Genomic DNA, 7098 nt, shown 5'->3' with positions numbered 1-7098 from the left:
GCTCGTTGTCTCTGCGCGGCGGTGCGGCAGGCTGTCCGCGACTCCTCGTCCGCGGGCCGCGGATGTCGATCGGGTCGTGCCTCTCTTCCCCCCCTTCTCTCGGTGTAGCCCGTGTTGCAGCCCGTGCGAGCCGCGTGGAGCCGCGCGGGGGCCGCGGGCCGCGCACTGGGTCACCCACCTCGCCGCCGAGCCCTTGCCTTCCCACGCCCGTGGGCAGCGCCCGGCAGCGGCGCGGAGACAAAGGCACCACAACTGGGACTGCAAGGACTCGTGTTTTGATTTTGACCGTGCCCCCCCCCCCTCCCGTCCGCGTCCCCCCGTCAACATCTTGCTTGCGCTCTTCATCTACGCAGCCGCGTATCGCTGACCTTGAATTGGGGCCGCGTGCCCCGTGCGGTATATTACATCGACTTCGAAACGATAACAACTTACTATCGGAGATTCAGATATGACCCGGACCCGGATATCGGATACCGATGTACCAGAGCAAATCGCGGAAGTATCAAGGCGCGGTATTTCTCGATATTGCGATATCGTATCTGTCGGTTTGCTCGATACCCACGACATGCTTCGATAGTACCGACGACATATCGAATCCAATCGATATCGTATTGCACAGCCTAGCCTACCAGGAGGGCGCGGGCGGGGGCTGCTGGAGCTGCTGGAGCTGAGATGCCAGCGTCTTCGTCTTCCCGCGGGAGGGGGTTAGGGGGGCGGCAGCAGCGGTCTGCTGTGTGTTGTGTCGGAGCGGCTAGTTCAGGCCGGCTATACTTAGCTTGCCGTAGTGAATCGAATCAAATCTCATCGTCCGCGTCGTCCAGCCGCCCAGGAGGACGCCCTGCCTCTCCCCCTCCACCCCCCTTCTCGTTCCCTAGGGCTTAACTCGGCGCACAAACACCGGCTGCAGAGGAGGAGCTGGGCCGTGCCTGTGCCGGGCGCGGCGCGTGCTCGCTCGCTCGCTCGCGTTGCAGTGCGAACCGGTGTGAACTTGAGCCGTCCTGCCGAGTCCGGCCGCGCCAAGCCCCGCCCGCGGCAGGAGGCCACTGCCGGGGTGGCCTTTTGTGTGGGTCACTTGACCGTGGCGGCGCAGAGGCCAAAACTTGGCGGTCCTCACGGTCGCACGGGTCGTAACACACTCTGCGACTCTCGCGCAGGAGCAGCCAGCGCAGGGCGGGCGAAGCGAACGCAGCGGCCATAATCGGGCCATATGATCAGCGCGGGGCACTGGCGTGCTAACGCTAACCAACCGAGCGTTTACACTCCGCCGGCCTGGCTCCTGCCGCGGACGCGACGTTGACGCTTCCCCGTCAGCCCCCCCCCCTCTCCTTCCCCTCTCCCCGCTGTACCTCACTTTCTCTGGCGGTGGCGCTCGTACAGTCCCGACGGACGGCCAGGCTGCACAAGCCGAGGCTCAGCAGCCAACGCTGCAGCTAGCTTATGCCCTCCGCGCTTATTATTATTATTACACGCAACCTGCTCCACAACCAGCGCTTAAAAATTTTCCCCAATTTCAATTTGTACAGCTGGTTCACTTTGGGTCAGCCGCGACGCGGCTATGTTCCGTTCCTCACATCAAGCTCTGAGTCCACACGCTGGCGCCGGCGCGATGAGCCACGCTGCGCCGAGCGTGTGGCGTGATCGCGAGTTCTTTTAATTGAATATAAAGCTCTACGATATCCTTTTCCATAGCTGCCCTCGCGTTTGCCGCGCAGGCTATTTTTTTTTATCCCTCTCTTGCACTCCCTTTCTCCAGTTTGTTTTTCCAGCTCTTTTCTCCGCCTCGGCGCAGGCACGCGAGCAATACTAACGGCCGGCTGCGCAAAGCTCGAGGAGACACGCTGAAGCGCGTTTAAAGGCCCGCCAAGGAACGCCGTATATTATTGCAGCCGTATCAGCATCAGCCGCACAGCATCCGCACGCCGAGGCGAGGCGCGTTGCCGGCTGTTTACTGGTGGCACAACCGGGCACAACAAATTTACACCCTCCCCTTTGGCGCAGGCAGGCGCACACGCCGAAGAAGTAGGTGGTGACACTTGTGAGCCCCGTGGTTTGTCAAGTATTTTTGCTGAATACTGAGACCAAAAAAATGACCGGAATGAAAAAACGCGAGGAATCGACTTTAGTCTTTTAAAGTTTAATACTGAGTGTAGTTTTCTAGTTAAAATGTTAAATGTATCAATCTGTTACAAAGCAAGGACATTATTTGCACGCGCAGTTTGGGCTGGAGGTTGTGTTGCGCAGTTTGCGCGCGATTCCGCGAATCGCACCAACTAGTCACCGCCAGCTCTGCAGGAATGGGCGTGATAGGCGTGGCGCGCCAACAGCAGCCCGCTCGGCTTTGGTGTCGGCGCGATGGCTGGCCCGGCTCCAGGGCCTGTTGTGGTGCAAACACGTCCGTACGGCGTATACATACGTGCGACACGATGAGGCGCAGTACGGGCGGCCCACCCGGCTGCGCAGCGTGCGACGCCACTAGAGGCGACGCCCCCCGGCAGCTAGGCGGGTGGGTGTTGCCGCGACCGTCCCGCGGGAGTCCTCGCGCTTCTGGCGATGCAGGCCATGTGTCGCCCGGAGTGACGTAAGCCAGGCCTGCAGCAGGCCTGATGCAGCATCAGCAACGTCGGCGGTGTCATGCGCTCGGGGACGGAGTAGGTAATGAACATCAAGTTTTCCTCATATAGCGACAGATCCAACCAAACGAACACTGACATTGCCGCATGGAGGCGTTAGAGTCCTAGCAGGCGTTTGTGTGGGCTTGCCTAGCCTACCGACTCTCACCACGACGCCGTAGGGCGGCCCTGTGCGAGTATGCAACCCGTCTGTTCGCCTGCAGGCCTCACAGACTCACATTAAACCAGAAGGGGCGCGAACACCCACCTTGTATTTGGGGTTTTGGGATTGTCCAGAAAGAAGATTCGTTCGGCTAATAACAGGGGGCTCGGCGCCTGCAAGGTTCGGGGTAGGCCACCCGGCAGAACTCGCATGCATTGCAGGCCAGATGTTGCCTATGTATCAGGCGCTACGAGAGCTTGTATACGCTACTATACACTTTACAGGATCATGAGGGAGAATCGAATGATGGACGTACTTTCTGGTTGACATTTTACCAGCAAAGAAGTTTGAACGCCTTGCGGTCGTCCTACGGGGCGGTGTGCGCGCTGCTCGGCGTGGCGTAGCATGGCGGATGTGCCGAGTCGGATGTCCTTTATCCTGCCGGCAGAGGGGCTTGACCCCACCCACCACCACCCCGATTGCTCCCAATGTCCAGGACGGGCCTCCTCGCCTCACCTCCGGTGGACCCGGCCCGTCTCAGGACTCTCCCACGTCGACGCCATGCCGCCCGCTCCGCTGCTCGCCAGCTGTTGCGGTCGGGACCATAGCAAGAACCGCGGGGACAACCTGGACAGCCCACTCTGAACAGGATGAAACTGAGACCGCCCTGGGGAGGGGAGACGCCAAGCCCCGCCGGAGGGTCCACATGAAACGCTGAACCCTTTTTTCGGCAGTGTGTGCGCTGCGTGGGAACAACAAGGGGCTCTACCGGCGCGCGGATGTCGGAGGTTTTGGAACGCCAGGTAGGTAGTGTCCGGGGTCAGGGGCGGGCGTCGTGTTACCTACCTGCGGCGAGCGTACCCGCGTCCGAACACACTCACCGTGCGACCTATACACCCACCTACTACACCTCCACATAGCGCCCCCATGCCCCGCCCCCTCCCCCAATCGTCGAGGTATTCCAGCCCAAGCAGGCGTGAGTGCTGAGGTATCACAACCTGTTCACGACCTACGAGACCGCACGAGCGCGCCGAGACCTCTCCCTCCCCTTCACTCCCCACAGTCTGTGCCGATGCATTACCACTCCTTGTTCCCCTCGTTTGCCTCTCCTTTCCTCTGACAGTGCCCCTACCCCCACTCCTACCTTCCCCCCTCTCTTTTTCCAGACTTTCCCAGAACGCTGCGTCTGCGTGGCCAGTACAGAGAGAAAGAGAGCGCTTATGGGGGCAATAAAACCGTGCCGGGTCCGCTGGGCTCAGAGCTGCATCGGCCCGGACCCCCGTGCATAAGCGCGCTGGCGACTTCTCTTCTGCGCGCCTATTGGCTAGGAAGGGCGGCGGTGGGGGAGGGACACCTCCGCGAAGTCCAGCGGAGGTCTCTCTCCCGCTCCCGCCCCGACTCAGTGGTGCGACAAAGACAACGAACACCGCCACCACTCGGAGGCGTCCGCGCGCGATTTCTTTGAGTTGCCGTAGCGCAGTGCTACCTGACTCGAGCCGGGTGCAGCAGGCGACGGGTCCAGCCGGGCCTTTGTCCACCGGGCCGAGCCGAGCCGGGGTGCCCCATCGTCGCTTATGCGGCCCAGGGATCTCACAAACCACGAAGTGCAGCCGAAGCGCTGCCGATCGCCGCTCGGTCGCGACCGCTGGTTCTCGACACGTGCGGAACGCGCCTCACCTCGTCCTATTGTATAGACCCAGCATCAGCGCTCTCTTTCTCTCTGGGCCAGTAGTCTTTATTATTCAAAAGATTGATTCGTCATCGCGCGGATGCAGGGAGCGGAAGCAGACAGTAGACGAGGGGGACTGGGAGAGGGAGTGGGGGGGAGGGGGTCGATGACGGGAGCTAATTCGATTTTGTCTGGCGGGGCTTCGCCGTGTCGCCCTTTGGGCCCTTTAGCCGAAGGTAACCCCCCTCCCCCCTGCAGCTGGTCCCGCGCGGGGTACTTGTTTTGCAGCTGGGCTGTAAAGAGATGCGTGGCCACGTGGTGGCCACGCGCCTCGCCGTCACGCCATCGTGCTCAAATTTCTTTTCCTTTTTTTTTCGCCCGTCCGTCGGTCCGCGCGGCGGGTGAGTGCGCCCCGACGAAATGCCCGGGCGAAAGGCTCGCGTGACTTCCAATATGTGCGAGCACGCGGGAGAGCGCGCGCGAGTGCCGGGGAAGCACTGCTCCGCGGCGCCCTGCTCGTGAAAGCGTCGCCTCTCTACCGGGCGTCGCCGTGCGCCGGCGCCGAGGCGACGCACGATGACGCCCATACCTCACCGCGCGTCCCCAGCAGGAGGCGTTCGTGTATCGGAATGTGAGTACGTACGGGGACGCGACGGGACGGGGTTATTTGAAAGCACAGAAAAACTACTACCCACCCCGGCCCCTTTATCTCGACCCCTTCTTCTTGCGGCTGGGCGACGACACTCTGTGTCCTTGGCCACTCTTCTCTCCTCTCTGCTGCTCTGGCTCGGCCTCGGCCTCGGCTCGGCGGCGGCCGGCGGTGCAGTGGCTCAGCGCGGCTCACGGGCGCACGGCCTCTGCTACATCTCTGCCTTGCGTCACCTTGCGGCCGGCTCCTCCACGCGCTCTTCGTTGTGCTTAATTGGACGGTCCGCTCTCAGAGAGGAGGTCTGGCTGCACACGTGTGTCCCGTGTGTCCCTCTCCCAAAGCCCCCCTCGCGCTGACGCAGTGCCCGAGCCGAGCGTCGCCTGCAACAAAGGCACCAGACGCTGCGTACTACCTACAATTACTTGTGTCGAGGAAACTCTCAGGGGGGGGCAAAGCCAGCAGCGGGGGAATAAGATGGCCGAGCATGCAGGCCTCTGCTTCATCATCGTGTGTGTCTCGTCCGGCGACATCGGACACCGCCGCGCCAGCCGGCCGCGTCGCCTACCTAAATAGCCATCAGCACGGCCCCGGCCACGGCCCCGCCGCCACCATGCACGCTACGCCGGCGGGCACTTAATTGTGCGTTGGCGGGCATGGGCTTTCGTGTGTGTGTCTGTGTGTGTGTGTGTACAAGAAAAGGAGAGTAGAGGGGGGACGTCCACTGCCGTAGCGCGGCTCTCGGCTGCCGGTAATGCCCCCCGGACTGCCATGCCACACTGAATATGAAACGATCGGTCGGTCCCAACCTCGCCGCTCCATGAACCAGCCCATGATGAGAGCCCGGATGACTCGCATTACTTACTCACACTGCCCATCCATGCTCCACGCGCCGCAGTCGGGTTTTTTCCTGTCGTATCGACGCCGCCGACGTCGCGGGTATAGAGACTATTTAGAGATAGACCGTCGCCGTCGGTATCGGGGCCAGCATAGAGCGCGTTCGTTTTTATTGTAACCTGGCGCCGCGTCTGGTTGCAGAGGCCCGCCTTTGCCTTTGCCTTTGACTGCTTCTGCGCGCCTTCTCAGTTTCTCTTTCCGGTGGGATGGCTGCATGCAAGTCCGACGGGGCGGGGCGGGCGCGCGGCGGGGCGAGCCTTGACGCCGAGCTCCACGCGCAGCTCGCGCCGCGGGGACTCGCAGTACTGAGCCGCGTGGGCGTTGTTGGGCGTGCATGTGTCAGAGTGAGAGAGCGACAGAGGCAAAGAGAGAGGGGGGGCTGTCCCGCGCGGAAGTTGGCTCGGGTGCGAATGGCTTGGTGCGTAATGTTCAAGCTCCGGAACTCTCGCGCGGCCGACTGCCTGCCTCTGCCGCTGGCAACGCACGCTGCGAGCTGGAGCCTGGCTGGAGCTGGAGCCCGTGGCTGGGGCTCTCGGCTGGAGTCATTTGGCAACCCATGGCTACTGCTATGGAAACCCACGACTGACTGAAGTCCACGGCTGGAGTCCACGGCTGGAGTCAACGCCTACTGCTGTCAACGCCTGGTCCCACGCCTGGAGTCCACAGCTGGAACCCATGACTTTGAACCCACATGACACGAGACCATTACCCGGCTCGCTTCCTATGGCAGCACCTGGTTGGCGGCCGGAGACCTTGCCGCCGCCGCTCGCTGGACGGAAGTAAAGAATGCGAGCTCTGCCCGGCTCTACCACAGTCACTCACATTGTCTCCCTATACCGCTCGCGATGATGGTCGCCCACTGTCGAGCTCCTATTGGGTCACTGGCTGCCCCAGGAGCCGGGTCCTTCCTGGGTCACCACCGCCCCTCCTCCTCCTCCCGCCCCCCTGCCCGCGGGACCACACAGGCCTCCCTAGAAGGCGCGGCGCGACCACGCGAGTCAGCGAGTCACCTGCTCACCGCGCGCCGTGCTCCGCCGCTCTCCATAAGTCCAAAACAATTGCGGTGCGGTGTTCGCGCGCCCCATTTCAGCGGTTTCAGCAGCACCCCTCCCCC

Source organism: Frankliniella occidentalis, unplaced genomic scaffold (assembly GCF_000697945.3).
Source record: "Frankliniella occidentalis isolate FOCC.00 unplaced genomic scaffold, Focc_3.1 Scaffold22, whole genome shotgun sequence".
Taxonomy (NCBI): Eukaryota; Metazoa; Arthropoda; class Insecta; order Thysanoptera; family Thripidae; genus Frankliniella; species Frankliniella occidentalis.
The sequence above is the reverse complement of the archived record's forward strand: the minus strand, read 5'-3'. Positions refer to the sequence as shown.